The 24,878-nt window shown below is 51.2% G+C and overlaps 2 long non-coding RNA genes across 2 annotated transcripts in view; both read left to right on the top strand.

Moving 5' to 3' along the window:
• The window catches only part of LOC117307530 (uncharacterized), a 20,237-nt gene extending 8,903 nt beyond the window's left edge, over window positions 1-11,334 (top strand). The window contains exon 5 of the long non-coding RNA XR_012324988.1: window positions 10,849-11,334. This is a non-coding gene — a long non-coding RNA (uncharacterized lncRNA). The remainder of the gene's footprint in view (window positions 1-10,848) is intronic.
• Window positions 11,335-13,499: 2,165 nt separating this feature from the next.
• LOC141276056 (uncharacterized) lies at window positions 13,500-22,139 on the top strand. Its single transcript, XR_012324987.1, has 2 exons — window positions 13,500-14,300; window positions 20,824-22,139. It is a non-coding gene; the product is annotated as an uncharacterized lncRNA (long non-coding RNA).
• The last annotated feature ends 2,739 nt before the right edge of the window (window positions 22,140-24,878 follow it).

Below are 24,878 nucleotides of genomic sequence, written 5' to 3'. Positions count from 1 at the left end.
GCTACACATATACATATATCCCCATAACTCCTCCCTCTTGCATCTCCCTCCCACCCTCCCTATCCCACCCCTCTAGATGGTCACAAAGCACTGAGCTGATCTCCCTGTGCTATGCGGCTGCTTCCCACTAGCTAGCTATTTTACGTTTGGTAGTGTATATATGTCCATGCCACGCTCTCACTTCGTTCCAGCCTACCCTTCCCCCTCCCCGTGTCCTCAAGTCCATTCTCTACGTCTGCATCTTTATTCCTGTCCTGCCCCTAGGTTCTTCAGAACCACTTTTTTTTTTTTTTTTAGATTCCATATATATGTGTTAGCATACGGTATTTGTTTTTCTCTTTCTGACCTACTTCACTCTGTATGACAGTCTCTAGGTCCATCCACCTCACTACAAATAACTCAATTTCGTTTCTTTTTATGGCTGAGCAATATTCCATTGTATATATGTGCCACATCTTCTTTATCCATTCATCCGATGATGGACACTTAGGTTGCTTCTGTGTCCTGGCTATTGTAAATAGAGCTGCAATGAACATTGTGGTACATGACTCTTTTTGAATTATGGTTTTCTCAGGGTATATGCCCAGTAGTGGAATTGCTGGGTCATGTGGTAGTTCTATTTGTAGTTTTTTAAGGAACCTCCATACTGTTCTCCACAGTGGCTGTATCAGTTTACATTCCCACCAACAGTGCGAGAGGGCTCCCTTTTCTCCACACCCTCTCCAGCATTTACTGTTTGTAGACTTTTTGATGATGCCCATTCTGACCGGTGTAAGGTGATACCTCATTGTAGTTTTGATTTGCATTTCTCTAATGATTGGTGATGTTGAGCATCTTTTCATGTGTTTGTTGGCATCTGTATATCTTCTTTGGAGAAATGTCTATTTAGGTCTTCTGCCCATTTTTGGATTGGGTTGTTTGCTTTTTGATATTGAGCTGCATGAGTTGATTGTATGTTTTGGAGATTAATCCTTTGTCAGTTGTTTCATTTGCAAATATTTTCTCCCATTCTGAGGGTTGTCTTTTCATCTTGTTTATGGTTTCCTTTGCTGTGCAAAAGCTTTGAAGTTTCATTAGGTCCCATTTGTTTATTTTTGTTTTTATTTCCATTTCGCTAGGAGGTGGGTCAGAAAGGATCTTGCTGTGATTTATGTCATGGGGTGTTCTACCTATGTTTTCCTCTAAGAGTTTGATAGTGTCTGGCCTTACATTTAGGTCTTTAATTCATTTTGAGTTTTTTTGTGTATGGTGTTAGAGAGTGTTCTAATTTAATTCTTTTACATGTAGCTGTCCAGTTTTCCCCGCACCACTTATTAAAGAGGCTGTCTTTTCTCCATTGTATATTCTTGCCTCCTTTATCAAAAATAAAGTGACCATATGGGCGTGAGTTTATCACTGGGCTTTCTATCCTGTTCTATTGATCTATATTTCTGTTTTTGTGCCAGTACCATACTTTCTTGATTACTGTAGCTTTGGAGTATAGTCTGAATTCCTGGAGCCTGATTCCTCCAGTTCCATTTTTCTTTCTCAAGATTGTTTTGGCTATTCAGGGTCTTTTGTGTTTCCATACAAATTGAGAAATTTTTTGTTCTGTGAAAGATGCCATTGGTAGTTTGATAGGGGTTGCACTGAATCTGTAGATTGCTTTGGGTAGTATAGTCATTTTCATAGTGTTGATTCTTCCCATCCAAGAATATGGTATATGTCTCCATCTGTTTATATCATCTTTAATTTCTTTTATCAGTGTCTTATAGTTTTCTGCATATAGATCTTTTGTCTCCTTAGATAGGTTTATTCCTAGGTATTTTGCTCTTTTTTTTGCAATGGTAAATAGGAGTGCTTCCCTAATTTCTCTTTCAGATTTTTCATCATTAGTGTATAGGAATGCAAGAGATTTCTGTGCATTAATTTTGTATCCTGCTGCTTTACCAAATTCATTGATTAGCTCTAGTAGTTTTCTGGTAGCATCTTTAGGATTCTCTATGTATAGTATCATGTCATCTGCAAACAGTGACAGTTTTACTTCTTCCTTTCTGATTTGTATTACTTTTATTTCTTTTTCTTCTCTGATTGCTGTGGCTAAAACTTCCAAAACTATGTTGAATAATAGTGGTGAGAGTGGGCAACCTTGTCTTGTTCCTGATCTTAGCAGAAATGGTTTCAGTGTTTCATCATTGAGAATGATGTTGCTGTGGGTTTGTCATATATGGCCTTTATTATGTTGAGGTAGGTTCCCTCTATGCCTACTTTCTGGAGGTTTTTTTTTTTTTTTATCATAAACGGGTGTTGAATTTTGTTGAAAGCTTTCTCTGCATCTATTGAGATGATCATATGGTTTTTATTCTTCAGTTTGTTAATATGGTCTATCACATTGATTTGCATATATTGAAGAATCCTTGCACTCCTGGGATAAACCCCACTTGATCATGGTGTATAATCCTTTTAATATGCTGTTGGTTTTTGTTTGCTAGTATTTTGTTGAGGATTTTTGCATCTATGTTCATCAGTGGTATTGGCCTGTAGTTTTCTCTTTTTGTGGCATATTTCTCTGGTTTAGGTATCAGGGTGATGGTGGTCTTGTAGAATGAGTTTGGGAGTGTTCCTCCCTCTGCTATATTCTGGAAGAGTTTGAGAAGGATAGGTACTAGCTCTTCTCTAAATGTTTGATAGAATTTTCCTGTGAAGCCATCTGGTCCTGGGCTTTTTTTTGTTGGAAGATTTTTAATCACAGTTTCAATTTCAGTGCTTGTGATTGGTCTGTTTATATTTTCTATTTCTTCCTGGTTCAGTCTCAGAAGGTTGTGCTTCTCTAAGAATTTGCCCATTTCTTCCAGGTTGTCCATTTTGTTGGCATATAGTTGCTTGTAGTAATCTCTTATGATCCTTTGTATTTCTGCAGTGTCAGTTGTTACTCCTCCTTTTTCATTTCCAATTCTATTGATTTGAGTCTTCTCCCTTTTTTTCTTGATGAGCCTGGCTAATGCTTTATCAATTTTGTTTATCTTCTCAAAGAACCAGCTTTTAGTTTTATTGCTCTTTGCTATCATTTTGTTCATTTCTTTTTCACTTATTTCCGATCCGATCTTTATGATTTATTTCCTTCTGCTAACTTTAGGGTTTTTTTGTTCTTCTTCCTCTAATTGCTTTAGGTGTAAGGTTGGGTTGTTTATTTGAGATGTTTGTTTTTTCTTGAGGTAGGATTGTATTGCTATAAACTTCCCTCTTAGAACTGCTTTTGCTGCATCCCATAGGTTTTGGGTCGTTGTGTTTTCATTGTCATGATAATGTCTTCTTTTTTCCTTCTCTTATCTTCCCTTCCCTTCCCTTCTCTTCTCTCTCTTTCCCTCTTTTTTTCCCAGTTCTCTCAGACCAGGCATCCATCACCCAGGTGGAGGCTGGAGAGCCAGGCTGACTCCGCGGACATGTCCCCGTGGTCGGTCCTCCTCTGGAGGTGGTCAGGGGCCCACAACACGGGAGGAGCTGGGTGCTGACCTGGGCTGACTGGGCCGACCTTGGGCCAGGCTGGCTGCACTGGACCAGTCCCTGGGCTGTGGGGGCCACACTGTCCCTCAAAGGATGGGCTGGGCTCCCTGGATGCAGCGAAACCACTTTGAGGCCCGAGGAAGGGGCTTCCTGGGCCCAGTGGCCCAGTGGAGGGCTGGTCCTGGAGACCCCAGGGACCACTGATGCCTTCCTTGTCTTTTTAACAAGAATTCCTCCTCCTTTGGCCAGGCCTGCACAGAGAGGTTGTGGGAGGTGGAGTGAGCTGAATCGGAATGCAGACAGAGAGCACTGACTCGGCCCCGTGTCTGGCACATGGTGGCACCGGACAAGCCCTCATGGGCACCACCTCACCTATTCCCTCAGGAGAGCCTTCCAGAAACTCTGGGAAATGCTAGCTGTCCAGTTCCTGAGTCGATGGCCTCCTAGCCACGTTGTTGGGTAACCTAGGGGTGGTCCAGAGTTTCTTTCCCCTTTAATCCTAAGGACACACTCTTTTAGAAAACAAAGCTCCTTTTGCATAAAAAAGTAGTCATTAACTAGTCCTAAGCTAACCTGTTAGGAGACTTCAAGGACTTGTTGGGAGAGAATGCCTTATTTGGAACAAACATATCAAGGGAAGGTTGGTTCTGATGTTCACACCCGATGTACCGTGGATGTGATTGAGTTTCATTCTTGCAGGAACGTGCCAGGTGAATTCCAACCCGTGCACATGTAATGCATTTGTCTAAAAGACAATCAGGCAGTTTCCAGGTGCCCAAAGCCTCCCTGGCACTCGGAATATGATGAAGAATGGGATGTGGTCCTGTCTTCAGGGCCCCTCCCTCCCAAACCCCATCAGACCCGCCCCCAGTCCCCGGGACTCTCAGCTCTGCTCCTCGAGTTCCTGTACCCTCCCCAGCCCCCGCCCCACCAGAGCGGTCAGCCCTACACCTCACTGCTGTCCATGAGGGCAAGTCCTCAAGGGCATAAAGCAGATGCGCTGTTTGTGTATCTTTGAAAGACTTTTCCTGTTAATAAACTCTCACATCAGGAAAATAAAGTTCTTGGGGTGGCCCCAGGTCCCAGCTTTTTAATGAGCCAATATTGTCACCACATCTGCTGCACGTGGTTGGGACTTGCTGTCCTGCTTCCCATTTAAGTTGCTGGACTTTTATAGACGTGCGTCTTATGTTCTCAATTAGCTCTAAGCTTTTAAAACTGGGACTGCACGATGTCACACTCCTCATTTTATCCCTCCCGCGCTGATCATGAAGGAACGAATGAATGGGCTTGCGAGGGAATTCCTAGACCCCAGGGTACCTGCACAATTTTCTCTGGATCAGAGTTTAGGAAACCAGAGTTATTGATGCTAATGGCTCCCTTCTCTCACTTATTTTTCTTTCACTAGTGTGGAGAACACTGGCTTTAGGGTCAGGCCGGCCTGGGTCTAAATCCCAGCTCTGAGACTTGTGAGCTGTGGCATCAGGTCAATTACTTGACCGCTCTGAAACCTGCTTTCCTCCCACCCCGCTTCCTCCTTCTGTCTCTCTCCCTTCCCGAGTTTTAGCACCAAAGTCAAGACTGACCCAGGACGGTTTGGAAGAGCTCCCTAAACATGTCGGATAAACAGCCTACCCATGCCTGCACCCCTGCTCTCTCTGTCCCCATGGGATAGTAGGAAAAGTGGGGCTCTTCCCAGGCCACGGGGCAGGTGCCCAATGCTCTGGCATAATCTATTCTTGGAGCTGGGCCACAAAACAGGCCCAGGAGAAGGTGCAGACGGGATTATCCCACAAGGAAAGAAACATCCAAGTGAAGTTCAGTACGTGCTCCCAAGGGTGCCGGCCTGGGAAGGCGCAGCCTGGATAAAATACTGGTGCTTTGGGGCATCAGCTGGCTGTGCTGGGCTCCTGGGAGAGGGAGGCGGCCCTGGTGGGTGGGGTGGGGGGCAGTGGGTTAGGGAGCCTGGGTTGCCTCTGGGATATTCCTACAGCCACTCAGGTGACATCTTCTGGGGTGTAGAAAGGTTTTCAGGGGATCCCTGGCCACACATGCATCCTCAGTGACTGTCCAGATGCTTTAAGCTTTCGGCCAGTTTTGAATTGGGGCCTTCTGATTGCCGTGTTCTTGCTGGTTTGCTGAGGGGCTCACGGGTGATGTCCAGTGGCCCTGGCACCCGCCCGAGGCCAGTGACACAGCTCCGCCCATCCACAGTGTCTGAGAAAACGGGCTGCTCCGGCAGAGGCCAGCCCGGGAGTCCTCCCCAGCCCTTCCTTCCGGAGGCAAACAGCCGGGGTGACACTGACCTCGTCTGGCGCAGCCGCCGCCCTAGCGCGCAGCAGCGGTATCACCGCTCAGCCCCCCAGCGCCGTAGCGTTTTCCTTGTCACCGCCGTGCAGGCACCTTGACAGGATAAGTTAGCAAAATGCCACGGCTCTCAGAGCGCGACACTCCAACCACAGCTTCTGAGCCTGGCTTCACGGTCCTTAAAATAGAACCAGGTCCCCGTGGTCGCCGGGCTGTCGGCGCCGCCTCCTCAGAGATGATTATCTGAGAACCCGGCTGAGCTGAGCCACGCCGGCCACTCGTTCCAGACGGTGCCGGGCTCAGCAGAGCCCAGCAAGGTCACCCAGCAGACCCCGAAACACGCGTGTCCCCGAGCCTTCACCCCAGAACTGCCCATATGGCGGCGCCCAGACTGGTGAGCAAAGAACGTGGCACCGACGGTTCCCGAGGTCGTGTGGTTTCTTCTGTGGTTGTCGCTATGGCAACGGATAACTGATGAGAAAACAGTAGCGCCTCCCAGACATGCTTGCTGTAGAGCATTCATTGTAGAAGGTGTAAAAATGTACAAAGTGGAAAAGGTCACCCTAAAGCCCACCAGGTGGAGAAAACTATGACCCACACCTCCATGCTCTGGAGAGTTTTCTAAAAGTGTATTTAGAGCAAAATTGAGCAAAAATCTTAACACTGATCAGTATTTTCCTGACCAACTTTGTGTTCCTTTTTGCTTTGGCAACTAGGAAACTCTTGATTAACTTTTCAGCCCAACTTCAGGAGTGGGGAAGAAGCTTACTTAGATTTCTTTTGTTTGTTATTCTTCTCCCTGGTCTTATTTCACTGGGTTACTTTTTTCTTTCCCTTCCCTCTGAGTTCTTTATTTATGTTTTAACTTTAATCTTATAATGTGCATTTTCTGTAAACGTCATGCAATAAAATAAAACAAAGTTTTGTTCAAACAAATTCGAGTGAACCAGGGAGAAGTGAAGGGAAGAAACCACCCCGAGACTGTTTAACACCTTGAAATTCATTTCTATTTACCATTCCTCTCTTCATGTCTTGAGTATTTATGGCAGACCCAGGACACTTGGGTCCACACAGTGAGGAGGGAGCTGCCATGGGAGCCCCGGAAGAGGTGTAGGCTCATCTTTGCGTGAGGGGTCGGGGGACGCGGCCAGATGGGGGGAGCTTGTCCTAGAAATCAGGAAGGAGGCCTGGAGGGGACAGATGTGATGGTGGAGAAAAGGCCCGTCCGAGGAGGTGACATCTGATCCACAAGATGAACTATGAGAAGGAACTTTCTTGCTCTTCCAGAAGCTTCTGGAAGTTTCCTGAGGTCACCCTCAGGAGCTCGGAGGTGTCTGAAGCTGTCAGGGCCACACCAGGAGTTCTGATGGCAGTGGTCCTGTGCCCCCAGGGAGGTGGGCAGAGAGGAGGCCGCCCAGTTACCTCAAGCGCAGGCTGCCGGAGGGGACCACGGCAGCTCCAGGCCTCAGCCTGGTGCCCGGCCATGTCCTGATGACTGAGGTGGGCCACCTTCAGATGCTTCCCAGAGACCCGGGGAGCCTCCCCGCAGAACCCAGAGAACAGCACGAAGGAGCCCAGTGCCCTGGGAGCTGCCCGCTGGGTGAGGGGCTGAGAGGGACGTTCACACGCTCTCCCTTCACCCTGGACGCCTGGGAGGAAGGAACCCAAAGAGTCACCCGGGGCGGAGGCCGGGGAGGGATGGGCAGCCACCAACCGTGTCACAGACTCGCTGCGGCCAGAGAGGCCTGGCCCGTCAGAGGCAGAGAGAAGGCCGCTGTCCTGCCAGAGGGCAGCACCCAGCCCTGCACCTCTGCCCTGTCCGTGACACCACCCTCCCTGGGCTCTGTCGCTGCCGCGCCCATGCACGCACACCCTCACACTTACACACACACACACACACCCTCCTTCCCCCTGAGCCTGAGCTCTTTCTGGCAGGGGGTGGGTTCTCACAGGGTCACAGGCTCTTGTCTCCAAGGTGCCAACAATGGGACCCCAGGCAGCGTGAGGGCCGGAGCTTAGGGCCAGCCTCCACAGCCCAGCATGGCCCATCCTGGTCTCACAGCAGCTGGGCTCAGGCCCTCACCATGACGTGGGGGGTCCCCTGAGCACAGACACACCACGAACACGCCGTGGGCTCTAGCAGCAACAGAAAGAATCTTAGTGGGATTCCAGCTCTTTATGTTTCAGTATGAGTTTGTGTGCCCTGATTTTTTTGTGATTTTTAGTGTGTATCCTTAAGGAGCATCGTGGGCTCTGTTTTTAAAACCTCACATTTTGGGCTTCCCTGGTGGCGCAGTGGTTGGGAGTCCACCTGCCGATGCAGGGGACACGGGTTCGTGCCTTGGTCCGGGAAGATCCCACATGCCGCGGAGCGGCTGGGCCCGTGAGCCATGGCCGCTGGGCCTGCGCGTCCAGAGCCTGTGCTCCGCAACGGGAGAGGCCACAACAGTGAGAGGCCCGCGTACCGCAAAAACAAAACAAAACAAAAAACCAAAACAAAACAAAACCCCTCACATTTCAAAAGCCACACCTGCTGCTAAAACCATCTATGTTCTTCTGGGTACTCGTAATGAGTAAAGACAAAATGGATTGAACTTATCAAATATTATTTATTAATATTTTCCAAGATAAGTGTTTCCCAAGTGTGGAATATATGACTGGTAATTTAGAAAATAACTTTAGGTAGTCCGTGTATGAATGCTTTTATTTTTTTCTAAAATTTCTTTCACTAAAGTACAGTTGATTTACAATATTGTGTTAATTTCTGCCTGTGCAGCAAGTGACTCAGTCGTACGTATATACATTCTTTTTCATGTTCTTTTCCATTATGGTTTATCCCAGGATACTGAATATAGTTCCCTGTGCTCTACAGTAGGCCCTTGTTGTTTATCCATCCTATAGATAATAGTTTGCATCTGCTGACCCCAAACTCCCAAACCATCCCTCACCCCTCCTCCTGACCCTTACCCCCGCCTAGGCAACCACAAGTCTGTTCTCTATGTCTCTGAGCCTGTTTCTGTTTTGTTGATAAGTTCATTTGTGTCGTATTTTAGATTCCACATATAAGTGATATCATACGGTATTTGTCTTTCTCTGTCTGACTTACCTCACTTAGTATGATAATCTCTGGGTCCATCCATGTTGCTGCAAATGGCATGATTTCATTCTTTTTTATGGCTGAGTAGTATTCCATTGTATATATGTACCACACCTTCTTTATACTGAATGCTTTTATCTTAATGGTTGTTTGTTTCAATGTGTACTAGGAAAAGAAAATACTGCAGACCCATGACCTGGTGGTTATTTTTGCTTAAGGAAAAGGCTATACTATGTTTTTAAGTTAAAAAGTGAATCAATTTAAGGAAAAATAAAAGGCAATGATGCTGCAAGTGGTAAGAAAATACGGCTGAAATTATGGGAAAAAATGCAAAAGTTGGAGAACTGTACAGCATGAACAAAACATGTTCTCTAACTGAAGAGCTGATTTCTCACAGTGCACTTTTTTTTTTTATGGTTCTGTTTTTCATTCCTTTTTCCTGTCATGTCAACATAACCCATGTAAATGGACTGTATTTTCTTTGCTATTGATGCTTTTGGTGTTTGGAAAATCACATATCCTGTTTTAAATTATACTAGTGAGTATATTCAAGATTTCAAAGTAATTCTTTAATTTACACTTTTGAAACAGTGTACAAAGTGGGTTTTGTGTGTGCACGCGTCTGCATGTGTGTACGTACGTGCAGGAGAGAGGCCGTGAAGGACCCTTTATTCTCCTCCCTGCCCCCACACCCCTCTGCCCTCAACTTCTTGACTTTTGTTCATTTAATCTGGGGTTTCTGTTCCTGATAGTTTTGTTGTTCATTTTCTATTTTGCGGTTTTTTTTTTTTTTGGAACTTGGTAGATTTAGAAGTTTTGCTTTTTTTAAACTGGTCTCAGTGGTCTTGGCCAGTGTTACCATGGATGACTTTCCCTTTCTTGAGCTCATTTTTGCTTCTTATCTCAGTGGCTGAAACATATTTTCAAGTAAATTTTTCCAGGAAGGTGTATTCTTTGTAAGTTCTTGTGGATTTGATATGATTCCTGTTGTTTTTAACTAAATAATCTTTTTGATGAGAGCACAAGAACATGATTCAAACACGCAAGCCTGTCTTTACGCAGGAATCCAAGCTGGACTGGCTTCGAGGTGTGAGGGTCACGTTCTCTCTTCCTTACAGCTCTTTATATGTGGCTTCCTTCCACGCTGGCACAGAGGGCTGCGTCGTAGAAATCTAAGATAATCTTAATTTGTATTTCTTTGCATGTGATTTTTTTTCTTCTTCTGGGTTCTCACGGTGTTTTGACTATTACCTTACCCCACTTTGGGGATGTTTATAATGTTAAGTAACAGGTACTGTATTGCTCTTCACAAATCCTTATTTACAGCTCCTAAACTCAATATCCAAGGAGGCAAAATCATACACTTAATATTTTAATAGGCCTAAAAAATAACGTTTCAATGTACCAAGAGTTCTTAAGAAAGACATTCTAAGCAAAAAACACCAGGGCTAAAGCAGCTGTCCATCGATTTCCTGTCCATGGGGGACTCAGGGCCTGGAGCAAGAGCCCCGTTGGCAGGGTTCCCTCCACCGGGAAGCTTGGGGACGTCGGCAGCTCATCCCTGAAGCCCCATGAGGCTGTAGCACTCTTGCTTTTATGGTCCTAGGACTGTGGGTAAATGGGTTTTAGCCATGAAAGGAAATAGGTGGTCCTTCAGCTGCAAGAAACAGAAACTCTGACTCAAACTGGCTTCAAAGGAAGAAAGGAAATGTATTACCTCACACGTCAGGAAACGGGAAGCCCTGGGCGGGCGTGGGGTGTGGATGCCGTGACTCAGTGGCTCAGCCCGGCCATTGGTCATCTGCGGCTCTCCATCCGAAGGCCGGTTTTCCCCTGTCGTCAGACGCTGAGGGCTGCAGGCGCTGGGCTGCGTCTTCCACGCCAGTCCCAGGGAGAGGGCCCTGCCCCAGCGTGGGACTGGGAACCCTTCTCTGCACTCTGACGCACTGTTCTCCCTGCAGGACCTAAACTGTGACCAGATGGGGTACCGGCTGTGTGCCCAGAGGCTCATCTCTGGTCCTGAGCCCTAGACCCCAGGGCTGCAGACCCCCGGCTGGACTGGCCCACTGCGCCCCCTGCGGCAGGAAGATGAGATTACATGGGGAGGGGATAGAAATGGGAACAGAATCGTAATTCTGCATCTACAAAAGAAAAACAGACTCACAGACACAGAGATCAGACTTGTGGTTGCCAAGGGGGAGGGGGTTGGGGAGGGATGGAATGGGAGTTTGGGGTCAGCAGATGCAAACTATTGTGTACAGGATGGATAAACCACAGGTCCTGCTGTGAGTACAGGGAACTACATTCAGTATCCTGGGATAAACCATAATGGAAAAGAATATGGAAAAGAATACGCATGTGTGTGTAACTGAGTCACTTTGCTGTACAGCAGAAATTAACACAACATTGTAAATCAACTAGACTTCAATAAAATTTTTTAAACTGTGGTTCTTTCAGCGGGAGAAAGTGTCCCCTGTGGATGGAGTTGGGGGGGACAGATTGCTCACCCTCCTCCTGTGTTCTAATTGGTGGAGACGAGAAAAAACCCAATGGAGGCTGGAGAATCAGCTCCATGAACAGGGCGAGTGCCTCATAGCCCCAGAGAACGGGGCGCTTTGGTCAAGCGGGACTGGGGAATCTAGCTGGCACCCAGGTTGGGGGCCTCCTACGGTCTCCCCACCTCTAGACCTGGGGTCTGATGTAAAAGCGTGAGCTCTGCAGAGCTGGGCCCAGGTGGACCCACCTGGCCGCCCACCTGTGCCTGGACCACAGACCAGGGCCCCCACGGCCCGAGGAGTGGATGGCAGGTCCGGGCCCCGAGCAGGAAGCGGGGAGCTCTTGAGGGGCAGAGACACATGGCCAGGAGACGTCCAGTGCCAGACCTGGCGTCTGTGCCGCTGGCTCCTGACCAACAGGCAGGTGCAGAACATCCCGGCCAGTGAGCGCCTCTGTAGGTGGGGACGGGACGGCACCCAGCCCGCCTCCGCCCCCTGGACCCAGCCACGTGGCCTTTCCTGGGGATGGTCAGTGCCAGTGCCCCGCTCCTCCCTTGGGCGAGAGCCCGCCTCCGAGGAGACCCCCGTGTCCTCCCTTTCCGACGCCCACTTCCCACTCTCCTGCTCTGTCTTCCGCCCTCCTTCCTCCCATGTGGGGCTCTTGCCCACTCACTCCCTTTCTGTGTCTCTCAGCTGCTGCCTGGAGTGTCCAGCCACTTCTGACCTCAAACTCCAGCAGAGCTCTGATGCAGCAGGTGGTGACCGTCCCCCATGCACATCCCTGTCCAGCAGGGCAGGTATGTTTAGCAAGTCTGTGACCCTCCGCTGGACACAGCAGAGTCTCCAGTTGAGCACTCTCTCTCTGGAAATGGACGGCCTGGGTTCGGATTGCAGTCTTCCTCCCATGTGGACAGACTGGTCCCATGACCTTGGGAAGCCTCATCCCTGCCCTATGTCTCAGTTTCATCACCTGGAGAGGGGGATGTGGGCATTACCTTGTGTAATGTAGTACCATAGGCATTAAATTAAAGAGGGCTCCAAAGCTCGAGAGGCTGTAAACGTCCCACATACACTGTAATCACTGTCCCTCCTTCAGTCCCTGTGGTGGGGCAGAGTCACTGGGGACCCACATCGAATCCCCTAGCAATGGCCGTGAGCATTGCAGATCCTGGGTGCCCATCACCCTGACCTGTTGGAAATTAGTGCTGTCTTTAACATCCTTACATGAAAAAGAAGAAAGAAAGAAAGAAAGAAAGAGAGAGAGAGAAAGAGAAAGGGAAAGGAAGGAAGGAAGGGAAAGAAAGAGAAAAAGAAAGAGAAAGAAAGAAAGAGGAAGAAAGAAAGAGTAAAGGAGAGGAAGAAAGAAAAATGAAAGAGAATGAAAGAAAAGGAAAGAAAGAGAAAGAAGGAAAGGAAGGAAGAAAGCAAGCTGGAAGAGGAAGCATCCCTGGAGCAGGGACAGGACCTTTCACACTCTGGGCCACAGCTCAGAACGGAGGCCCGTGGGCAGCCGTGACTGCGAGAACAGCAGGCAGCAATCTGGGGATGACGGCCCGACGGCCTGGCCTCAGACACTGATTTGGTCTAATCGTGTGAACGGTCTCCTGTCGTGCGTTCACTGCACCAACCTTTTTAGAGGACTCGATGGACGTGGTGTAAGGGTGGTGATGGCTGTGAAGATGTTATTTAAATCATCTCGCTGGTTTTATTTATCAAGGTAAAAGTCGCTTTGTTCATAAATACTATGATAATTGAAATTAGCTTTGAAGTTATGAGTGCTATTATAGGAATAAAATTACCCTGTGGCGTACAATCAAAACAAATTCTTTCCCAACACAAAAGGAGCCCTTTGCCAAGTGCGTCTCTCACAGCCCACACCCCTCCTCCCTGCAAAAAGGCCATAGAAAAAACCTTGGCACTGCTTAGATGTGTAAGAGTAATACTCCTGAAAATTCTGGGTAGATAAGCGGATCAGATAAAGCCCGGGGTGTCAGGGTAAATCCTTTCTTATTACAAAGGACAAGAGCAATTTAGAAACTCATATAAAGATAACTTTACAGTAAAAAACCCTCTCTTTATAACTTTTTTCCCCTGTCTGTACAATAAATACAATCTAGTGAAAAAAACAATAGAGAAGTGGGAAAAGATTAGAAAATAAAAATTTCCACAACCACCGTCCTGCCCACATTCCATTCACAGAGCCACAGTCGGAGCCTGCAGATACCCTTCCTGTTTTGTTTCTCTGGGCCTGAACCGAAGCAAAGACAGCACATGAATTAATCGTCCTGAAACTGGATCCTGCTATACATGTGACTCTGTTACCTTCTTTTCCTTAATAATATGTCTTGGGCGTCTTTCCACGTCAGTGACTGCAGATCTACGTTATCCTTCTGAACAGCTGCGTCGTGCGGCTCCACCAGGATCTATGAACCAAGCCGTGGTTGGTCCCCATTTGGGTTTCCCCCAACTTTTGCTATTTTATCCGTGTACACAAATCTTTGTGGATTTAGGTGAATGTTTCTGGGGGCACGTTCCCAGGAGTCCATGTGTCCTCTCCAAGCCCCCTCGGAGAATGCAGGAGCGGGCGGGGCTCCGTGGGGCTACACAGGAAACAAAGGGCTTAGTCTGGGTAGCAGCCTGTAGGGTTCTGTTCCCCGGGGCCCAAGAGGCTGGAGGGGGCCCGTACCAAAGAGGAGCGGGGAGGATGAACTCTGTCCTGCATAAGCACACGAAACGCGAGTTCACTGTGCAAGAGACCCTGCGTATTCTAGACCCGGATCGTCCGTCTGCTCTCGTGGCTTTAGCCATTTCTCAAAGTCTGGTACTGGGACCGTCTGGGACACGATTCCCCGGGTTGCAAGTCGGCTCTGCCACCGTGGACCCAGGTGGTTCCCTGGGCTCTGCTGTCCATCTAACAGGTGAGTTTACTTTGTACGTTTGCTGCGCTCCTCGCTCCTCGTGGATCTGGACTTCCTCCAGCCACAGCTTTTGTTTGTGCTTCTATTTGCCGTGACCTGCCTTTTGCCTTTCTTTAGATTTAGTTTTTTACGCCTTATGGAAATGATCAGGTTTTCCGAAATGTCCCCCTTTTCCTTCGGACGCTAGAAGTTGTACGTCCTCCGTCTACCCTTCCTGTGCTGACTGTAAATGTCTCAGCAAGCCCGCTCCGCTTAACAAGACCTGGAATAACCGGTACCCTGGTCTGAAGACCCCAAGGAAGTAGGGATACCTGGGCTGCCATCTCCCTGGTATTGGTCTAGTTTCATATTGTTATTAACTGCCTAATAGTCATTACGGTTCGTGTTATTATGATGATGGATTTTACTGTCAGTGTTTATTTACATGTACCATTGTTTTTATATGCTTCTTGGCCCCATTCCTACCAAATCCCATTTTTGCTCTGGCTCTAATTTTCTTCTTACTGAATGAAGTTCTTCCACAGTCATTTCACGGGGGTCTGCAGGTGGATCTCTTTCGGTCTTTGTCTGGAAATAGCTTCTCTCTCCCTGTTGAACAATAGTTTAGCTCAGCGTTTATCAGTCCAATTGTAGTTGAATTATTGTTTTTTGTGGTAGTATGTCTTTTTCTCTCTGGTTGCTTTAAAATTTTTCTCTTTGTCTTTGATGTTATTCAGTTTTGCCTTGATATGCTGTGATATAACAACAAAAAAATGTACAGGCAGACCTCGGAGATACTGTGGGTTCAGTTCCAGACCACCATAATAGAGTGAATACCAGGAAAAAATGAGTGGCATGAATTTTTTGGTTTCTCAGTGCCTGTGAAAGTTATATTTACATTATGCTGTAGCAACTTCTGTCACTTCTCCTGAAACAGAATTCTTTTATGTTCTCCATCTTTCAGAAAATTCTGGTGCGTCTGGAGCCTCTAGTCAGCTGTGATCACCTTCTTGGCTCTGGCTCTGCAGACCCCACTGGTCCCACTGTTTCAAGAAAGACCAAGGGGGGCTTCCCTGGTGGCGCAGTGGTTGAGAGTCCGCCTGCTGATGCAGGGGACGTGGGTTCGTGCCCCGGTCCGGGAAGATCCCACATGCCGCAGAGCGGCTGGGACCGTGAGCCATGGCCGCTGAGCCTGCGCGTCCGGAGCCTGTGCTCCGCAACGGGAGAGGCCACAACAGTGAGAGGCCCGCGTACCGCAAAAAAAAAAAAAAAGAAAGAAAGAAAGAAAGACCAAGGGAAGGGAGGGAAGAGAACTAATAAATATCTCTCAAGAAAATAAGAAGGAGAGGAAGGGAAGAGGGAGAGAAAAGTGTAAGTTTTTTGTTTTCATCCAGGGTTCACTGGATTACACAGATGTTTAAGGAAGTTTTCCCCGGGCTTTAATCCCCGAGGTTGTATATGAGATGCAACCGCTCTGCTGCCTGTGCATACGGGTGACACCTGGGCAGGGTGTGTAATGAGGGCAGGTCTCCTCCTTTGTCTGCGCACGACGTCCCTCCGCCTTCACGCATCTGTCGTTACTGAGGGTAAGTCAGAGGCCGGTTGCTTTTTGTCTGTAGATACTCTGTCTCTGATGCCCAGGTGTCTGTTATGTTTAAGATTCTTTTCTTGCCTCATATTCTTCATTCACCTGTCTTGTGAATGTCCAAGTTGTCCTCGGTCCTCCCGCTCTCCCTCTCCTTCTCCCCTCCCCCTCTTTTCCTGATAAGGACCTTCTATAGGTTCTCTATAGATTCTCTATCACTGGCTTCTGTCTACCTGGACCATATTTGAATTGTTCCCTTAAATCATGGCCCAAGGGCTGTATATTGAGAATTTGTAAGCTGCGTTTGAAGTCAGCTCTTTGGGGATTTGTTGCCATGGGGAGCTGAGTTCTGGTGATCAAGAGGCTTCTGTCAGACCTCCTGGGTCCTCTGTCACGGAGAGGGGGAGGTGGTGTGCATGGGGGGGTGTGTATTAGGGGGTGTGCATCACGGGAGGTGTACGCTGAGAGCTCTCCTGAGGTTCCCTCGTTGGCGGAGGTCTAGGTTGTCTGAGGCCCCACTGCTCACAGCTCTTTGTTGAGTTCGTCGTATTTAGTGTTTCTGCTTAGCTCACTGTGAGCCCCTGAGAATGCACGAGCCGATCGTTGCTTCACCGCCTTTCAAGGATCAGGGCAGCAGTATTTCAAGAAAGACCTTATTGATTGAAGGTAGACCATTTGGGGACCTGACGTTGGAAGGCCGTTTGTTCCAAGGATATAATGCAGCTGAGAAGACACACATGCAAACTCAGCCAGTAAGAGAGACAGTAAGTAGACCCGGATAGAGTCCCCGCTCTTGTGTCAAAGCCTCGCATTTAGAATAGTTCCGCGTTAGTTTCTTAATGAGGATAAGAATATGAATTAATCTTATCGAGCTGATTCCAGACCGAGTGTACAGTGCGGTATTTTAAATTTGACCTGTGGCCTTGGTGATGTTGACAGCAAACTTGATGTAAGAAAATGAAGATGCTCTGACCTGATGCTTTATTTAAACGAGAACCCGGCTTGGTGCACACGGCGGTTTCCATGGCATATCATGATGCTGCAAAGCAGAAAGTCTGTTTCGGGTCTTTAAATCTATTCCTAGGTGTGCAGACGTGTACTCTGTTGCAGCGGGAGGTCCCGGAGCATGAGCTTGAAGGAAGAGCAGGCATCAGAGAGGATGGGGAGCCCATCCTGCCTCCGAGCAGAAAGGTGAATCCACAAGTGTGGGTGGTGACGGGGTGAGGGCTCCAAGGCTCATCTCACTTTCTGTCCGCCGAGCAAAGTGTTCAAAGAGTCCATTTAAACTCTGAACAAAATATCATCTTCAGAAGCTCAGGAAGTGATTGCGTACTTAAAGCTTGGTATTCGCCATTGATCCAGGAAATCTGGTCGGTGGTTAAGTGATCACTGAAAACTAGGTTTGCACAAATGTCCTCATCTGGTGCCTGAAACTCCCAGTGCCTGATACTGACTTTTCCTGTTTTCTGACCCGTGTGGTCAGCAGCTGGGGCCCCGTGAGTGCACACGGAGCGGGTGGGGGGGCTCTCAGGTGAAGGTTCGGCCTTCCCCTCAGGGCCTTGTTGGACAGTGCTGGCTCTTGGGGGTCCCCCAGGGACCACGCGGCCAGGAGAGCCTGGACTTCATTTCTGAGCACATCACTGGGCCGCTCAGAAGGCAACGCCCCTCCTGCCGTGACCGCAGACGCTCTCCTCTTAAGTACAGATGGAGCCGTGGCTCCCCCGACCCCAGGAACTGTAGGCCAGCCCTCGGGATTTGGCCTGGACGTCGTCTCTGCCCACCTGCTGCGCAGCGCTGAGCGGTGTGGCCTGGGCGCGGTGCTGGCTCCCTGGAGCCGCGTGGCAGCAGGACATGATGCGGCCGCCTCGCCTGTAAACCGTCACAGGTGTGGGTGTGCAGAGCAGGTCGCTGTCCTTTGCACGGAGATGCACAGGCGTCCACATCAGCACCACGGACGCACCCAGTCTGGGGAGAACCTCATCGTCTCTGACCCAGAGACCTTCAGGGCTGGCAGGGCTGCGGCCGTCCTCGGGGGACAGAGGGGATCAGAGGGGCTGCTGAGCCAGAGACGAGACGGCCTTCAATGGGTGATCTGCACTGTGATTCCCGGCTCTGATTAAGGGAGGTCTCAGAATCAGAGCCTGAATGGAGGGGAAGTAGCTCGACCAAACGCTGCGATGACTTAACGGGAAAGGGCTACCTGAGCAGCCTGGCCCGTTGACTGCAAGCCTTGTGGATGGGACAGTGGAAGCAGTCTGACTTTTCCATAAATCCCACTGTCTGTGTGCTATTCCTCTGGGGGAGCTGCACGACAAAGATCTCTCAGCAAAGGCTGCAGGAGTGGCAGAATGAGGGCATGGCTGGGACGGAGCCCCAGTTTCCAACCTGAGCCTCCGCCGTGCACGGTGCCTGGAGAGGGGCCGAGCGTCATCTGCAGGGCATCTGGAGCCAGTGCAGCTGGATGGGCAACGTGGCGCCCTGGCCAGGGTGACGCCCCATCTTGCCAGTAGGAGAGGAGTCTCTCACGGCAGCCACCCTCCGAGCAGGGGCCCAGGGGAGGACACCCGTCCTCACCTGATAGCAGGGTCTGGTCTGCGAACGTCACCACGTGGGGACCAGCTCCACCACCACGTACCTAAGTGAGTTCACAGCTCAGACATGCCATGGACCCTCAGATGGGAACACACGTGTCTTTCCAGGGACACCAGGGCGCGCAGGTGAGGGGATGGGTTCCACCCGTGGCAGAAGAGGGAGGGCGGGCGTGGACGCCGGCAGAGCGGGGCTTCGTGGCTCTTTCTCCTGGGAAGCCCGAGTCCTGAGCGGAGCTGCCCTCAGGGTCTCTCCATGCGCCCACCTCCTGCCGTGTGTGCGTGTGAGATTCAGTGCAGATCAGACCACCCCCGTGACGCCACAGGGAGGGGAGTCCAGGCGAGAGCCCGCGCTCCTGTAGGTTGACGGCAGGAACGCCTGGAGGTGCTGTCCCAGACCCTTCGGCACCCCTGTGACACCGCTTCATTCCAAGGTCCCTTTCCACGTTGCTGACCCGGTTTCTGAAAACCGTCTGGATGTCTCGAGAGCCGATCCGGCCTCCTTCTGTCCTTTTTCCTGGATCCTCTCTCGTCATGGAACCTGCGCTCTCGTCTGAAGGTTCAGGGTCCTGGATCGCAGGCCGCCCGAGACCCCTGCCTTCCCAGTGAATCCCCCGCAGTGCTGGCGGGTTTTGCAGACGCCAACCTAGACCCCGAGCAATGCAACCCTCCCTGCTGCGGCACCAACCCCCGCTGATTCTGCCGTGTCCTGGCGTCTGTCCCACTTACCAGGACAGAAACCTGCTTCCCACGTAATCATGAAACCCACAGCTCGGGCCACCGAAAAGGAGGTGATTTCAATGAAAGCCGGCAACCTGGAGCCACACGCCTGCAACAGGAAGGACGTCTGAGGCATCTCTGATTCCTCTTCCTTTGGGGACAGGAGGCAAGAGGCTTAGAACGCAGGCTCCCGGCCTTTCTCTGCCCTCGTTCTGGGGAAAAAGGGCGGCCCTTCCTCCAGATCCCACGTGCACGCCACATACACACACACCCAGGTGTACACACATTCATGTACATGCACACACGTGAATACACACATGCCCACGCACACACCCACATATACGTACACACAAACGCACATTCATACTTGCACACTTGAATACAAACCCTCACGTGTTCACATACACTCACACCTACACACAAACACGCACTCTCACACACACCTATACTCACATACACACACTCACGCACCATCACATCAGTCACTTCCCAGCTCAGTAAGTGAAACGTTTCCTGCTCTTGACCATGAATGAAGGGAAGCCGTGTGGAGGGGCCGTCCTTCTCCACATCACATCTAACTGTGCACTGCCCGGGCCACAGGGCGCAGGGGTGCAGGGACGGAGGGGTGGGGTGACCAGGCACCTGTGTCCTTCCTGGTCCCTGCTGGGTCTGCGGCTGGCAGGGCCTCGCCCACCTCCCGTGTGCCTCCCCTTCCCGCCTGACTTCGAGCTGACCCAGCGGCAAGGAAGGGGCGGCCAGCGGCCCTGCTCGATCACACACGTTTGCTTATTTACCCCGTGCTGGCCGCCGCCTGTGGGACACGGTTTCTGCCGTCAGTGGGCGAGGCGCTTCCCAGGAGACAGGACCTAAGGAACCTGTGGTGACTGTGGGAGCTGCCTCCCACCCCAGTCTGGAGGGACGCTCCACCTCTGATGCGTTAACGCGTCGGATGAAGGGGAGGAGGTCCCCTTGTTTCCAGGGCCTCCTGGGCACCCACTTCTTTCCTACCTTGGTCCCTGCGAGGAGGGAGTGAGGAAGGAGCCGGGTCAGGACGGTGAGCCCTGTGGGGCCACACTGAGAGGGTGACTGGAAAAGCCCCGAAACGAAGGCGTAAGTTTAGGGAGACAGAAGCCGGAGACAACGTCTCCTCCGGAAGCTTGAAATCCAGTTTAGGAGATAAGAAATAAAACATTGAAAAGTCAAAGAAGAGAGACAGCTCTCAGAACCACAACGGGCCGTGGCCCATGCAGGCCGTCCGGGGTGACGGGCGACTGACCGATGCGCAGGGACGGTAGCGGCCACGGCAGCCGGGCAGGTAGAGCCCACGCGGTCGCCCTGCCACCCCTGCAGTCAGCACTGGGGCTGAGCCGCAGGGGTGGATGCGGAGGGGCTGGGAGAGGCGTGGGGCCTGGCCGCGTGCAGACCGGTGGGACCAAACCGTGGTGGCCCGTGTGGTCTCCTTGAGGTGACTGAGGACTCACCCCGCAGTCCTGGTCGTTCACACTGTTTCCCCTTCTCTCTGGCAAGCGTCTCGGAGAGCAGGTCCCGTTCACTGAAATCAGAGGCTGCGGTGGGTCCATTGCTCACCCCACCCAGCGTGAGGGAAAGGGTTCATTTCTTCTCTCTAAGACTTTCAAATACTGTTTTTCAGGTGTTTCCACTCCTGGGTGTGGGGTTAACGTCCATCAGAAACTGCTGAACTTCCTAGATGCGTTCTTGAGGAGCCAGAACACGGCATGAATTCACAGACACAAGCGTGCATCTCGCTGACGGCTGTATTGCAGTGACGGCGTGCAGCGGCCCACAGAAGGGGCAGCTATTGGGGTTCAGATGTGGAGCCGGAGGTTCGCTTCAATGCACACGCCTTGAGTGTAGGACTGTCTTTTATCTGCCCTAAAAATGGATCTTTTCTCAGGAAGGGATGTGCTGGGTGGTGGTAGGACTTATGTTGGTGGAAAACCCAAACAGAACAGGAGGCTGAGCCGGCCGGCTCATCAGGGCCCCAGTCTCTGGCCTCGCCTCCTGCCTGCCCTGTCTCCTGTTTTCCCACATGTTCAGCACAGCGGTCACTGTCCCTCTTCTCCCTTCAGTAGGCGCCGCCACGAGTTCTTCGTTGTCAACCGTGAATTCTTAAACTGCATCAGAGACTGGGGACCAAATTTACATTTCCCACTAAGTCAGTTAGTGAAGGCGGACACCACCAACACGGAATGACAAATGTGGACTCGTGTGTATTTCATGTTGGGCAGAACCCTTTCGTGGTGTCGCTTTGGTATAGCCAGGAGTTGTTGTCACAGGAAGTTTTTCTCGGAGATGGAGACCGAGTGAGGGCTGAGGGCCAGAGGCCGTGGGAACCGCAGGGACAGGCGTCTGCCCACAATGGTGACAGGCTTCTGCCCTGAGGGACGACGTAGGACCAGGCACTGAAGAAACATTCACAGGAGAGTCTTCTGAGATGGGAAAACCCACACGCCTCCTGTGGTGGACCTTGACCTCCCGGCCAAACAAGAAACAAGGCTCTCTTGTCCTCAAGTCCTGAGAAGTGGCTGGGAGAACACGTTCCGACTGTGAGTGTGGTGCCGAGAAAGACAAATCCTTGCTGGTTTTATTGCAGCGAAAAGACAGGACCCCTAGGGTCTGGTCATCGTTGGTGGAACCTACGGCCAGCCAGCGAGCCGTACCCCTGAGTTCATGCCCACCTGGGGCAACTCCACCCCAACAAACGCTCCCTGGGACAGCGGCCTTGTCATCAGTCAAAGGACTTTCTGGATGATCAGTATTTTGTTAATCGAACATATATTTATGATAAAACGAAATACTAAGAACTTCGTCCCGACTTTTGAAGGACTTGGCAGATTCTGACCAAATTTGTTTTGAATGAGGAAGGTCATCATGTATCTTCATTTGTGCATCACCTGGTCATCTAGTAACCGATGAGGCTGGGAAATTAAAGTGTTTTCTCTTTAACCCGGGAGCTGACCGCGCAGCACGCGGGGAGGCCGACTTACTTCCCCTTTATCTGAGCTGTTCATGGGTGCCTGGGCAGCTCCCCGAGTCCCCAGGAGCCCCCCTAGGGCTGGATGGGGCCTCCCCATGCAGGCTCCCCTGAAGCCTCCAGGGAGAACCACCTGGACCGCGGAGACCTCCGCGAGGGCGCAGGTGGCGCTGCCCCACGGCTGCGGCTGAAGCAGGGCTCTGCCAGGTGCCCCTGGCGTGGTGGCTTGCTCTGTTTCTTGCTGAACTGGTTCCATACTGAGGCCTCCCTGTGTCTTCCAGCCTCTGGTCAGCTCTTTCCCTTGGAAACCCAGTTATGGGACCTGAGCTTCATCTTTTGTGTTGTGGGAAACCTAGTCCCCTTCCAAGTATTTCTGAGATTTCTGTGTTTGGAGGGGGGAAGGGGCAAATGGGGGCTCAAGTTCATCCAGATGCTTCCCGGACCAGCCAGCAGGCTCCCCTGTCAAGGGTGACGTTGCTCTGTGTGTTCTCCCTGCAATGCGTCCCTAACACGGGGCTCGGTCCACAGAGCCGCCCCGAGGTGAGGTGTGAAGCCGCCCTGAGGTGAGGCGTGAAGCCGCCGGCACAGGGCAGGGAACAGCTTCCAACTGCCGACTTAGCATCACTTCACGCCCCCGCCCCCTGCCCCCCATTTCTGCCACAGGAGTTGCTCTGCCTTTTCCCCTGGAGTCCACCCCCCTCCACACCTGTGCCACCGCCCGGTCCTCCTTCTGGGCTGTGGCTCCGTCTCCCCTGAAGTCGCCGGGGGCTCAGCCTGCATCTCCCCCGGAGCAGGCTGGTTTGTGTCTCTTGGAGCCCTTCCTGGATGGGCCTGACCCTATCTTCTCACGACCCAGAACTGCTACCCAGCAAAGGGGCCACGTTCCCCAGCTGCGCCACCAGGAGCCCGAGACCAGCTGAATGTCCCTGTCGTGTTTCCTTCAGACGGTCCCCTCACCCTCAGGCTCTCTCCCCAGCTCTCAGCTCTGGAACAAGCCCCGGAGTCACGAGTTCTTTTCCTGCCGTCTCCGTGACGCAAGCCCAGTGGCCGTGACGTCCAGTGGGCAGCAGTGTCCAGGCCACGTGGGCGCTGCCGGTCACCCTCTGATGTGGTCTCACCTGGGGCCAACCTGGCAGGGACGGCAAGTCCTTCAGCAGTCAGGGTCCTGACCTGGTTAATCACACTAGGACCTCACGGCTGGGCAATTACCATCGGTGCAGATGCTCTGGGGCCAGGAGGAGACTAACCCAGGCCACCAAGTGTCCTCCAGGCTCTCGGGACCCAGCGTAGACTGGCTTGTCCCTCTCCTGAGCAACACGGGGCTCTCTTAAATGGCCCCCCAGAACCCAGATTGTCCTGGTGGAGCTTCTCATTCCACGAGTTTGGCCCAAATCACTCACATCGGGTCCCAGTCCACGAATTCTGATTTCTGGAGACTGGTTCCTGCTTCTGCCTGGGGACCACCTGCTTCTGTAACTGACACCGTCTCCGGACAGAAGCCTGCAGGGCTCACGCTGAGGCCTTGTTGACCTCCCTGGGCTCCTACGGGACCTGGCAACACCTCTGGAAATGTGGCTCTGGGGTCTACGTGTGCTGAGACCCAGTGTCGGACAAGGCGGGGGAGCTGGGCTGCCCGTGCACCCCTGGCTGGGGGTGAGTCTCCCCCATTTGGAGGATGTGCCCCTAGAAGAGAGGTGAGGAGGGACCCCAACTGCCGGCAGCGTTGGCAGGCTCCACCCCCTCCTGCCGAAGGTGCCAGACGCAGCAGAAGGCTCCCTGATATGGTGTCTGCTCTCCCTGGACAGACGGGAGGTGTTCAGGTCACCAAGAATGATTTCTGGGTTATTCAGTCAGCGCCCCTGGTGCTGATATAACCGAGGGGCCATTTACAGGAAAGATTTACCGCCTGGGTCTACCCTAAGCAAACGGCGTGCGGCAAAATACAGAGTCTGAGCTGGCAGAATGGCCCCCCGAGACTCTGGGTGCCTCGAAATCCTCCCCCAGCGCTTTCCAGTCCCTGCTTGATGGAAGAATAAAGGGTTTGCAGCAGACGTTGAGGCTCGCTTCCCTGGTCCCGGCAGGAGGCGACTGTTTAGGTCTGAGCGTGTGTCACGCCATGGGGGCGGGAATTCATTTCTGAACACTCTCTGCTTGTCTACAGACCCCAGACCACAAAACCCTCAGACCTTTTGAACAGTCTCTTCTCTGTGATTCTTAAAAGGGAGATAATTAAAGGCTGATGTGGAGGGTTGGTCTGTAGGAAAACATTCATGCAGTCCCCTCAGCTACCTATGCTCTTCCAGTCGCTAACGTTAATCCCCATCCTTCTGCATCCACTGGCTCTCAGAAAGGGCCAGGCTGCTCGCCAAGGGGGGTGATGGCATCATCGTCCTCAGGCACCTCCCTGCTTCGTTTCAAAACATATTCAGTCATTTGTTCAACGTAATCCACGGCATCTGAGTTCACAGCAGCCTCAGAACATGGGTTGCTCTGAATCTCCCAAAATACTGATACAAAGAAGCACCAGCCATAGGACTTCTGCAGAAAACAGGAAGCCCCGGGCGCCTCACTCTGGGGGAAATTCCTGCAGTCGTGTGAGCCAGATGAACCCCCAGCATCCTCTTCAGTTTTGAGTCCCGAGCCGCCGGGGAGGGGCACGCCCCGCAGCTTCTGTTTTGTTGATGCTCCAGCAGAAGTATCTGTCTCCCAGG

This window comes from Tursiops truncatus, chromosome 12 (genome assembly GCF_011762595.2).
Source record: "Tursiops truncatus isolate mTurTru1 chromosome 12, mTurTru1.mat.Y, whole genome shotgun sequence".
Lineage (NCBI taxonomy): Eukaryota > Metazoa > Chordata > Mammalia > Artiodactyla > Delphinidae > Tursiops > Tursiops truncatus.
Note: the sequence above shows the minus strand (reverse complement) of the source record. Positions and strands in the feature narration are given on the sequence as shown.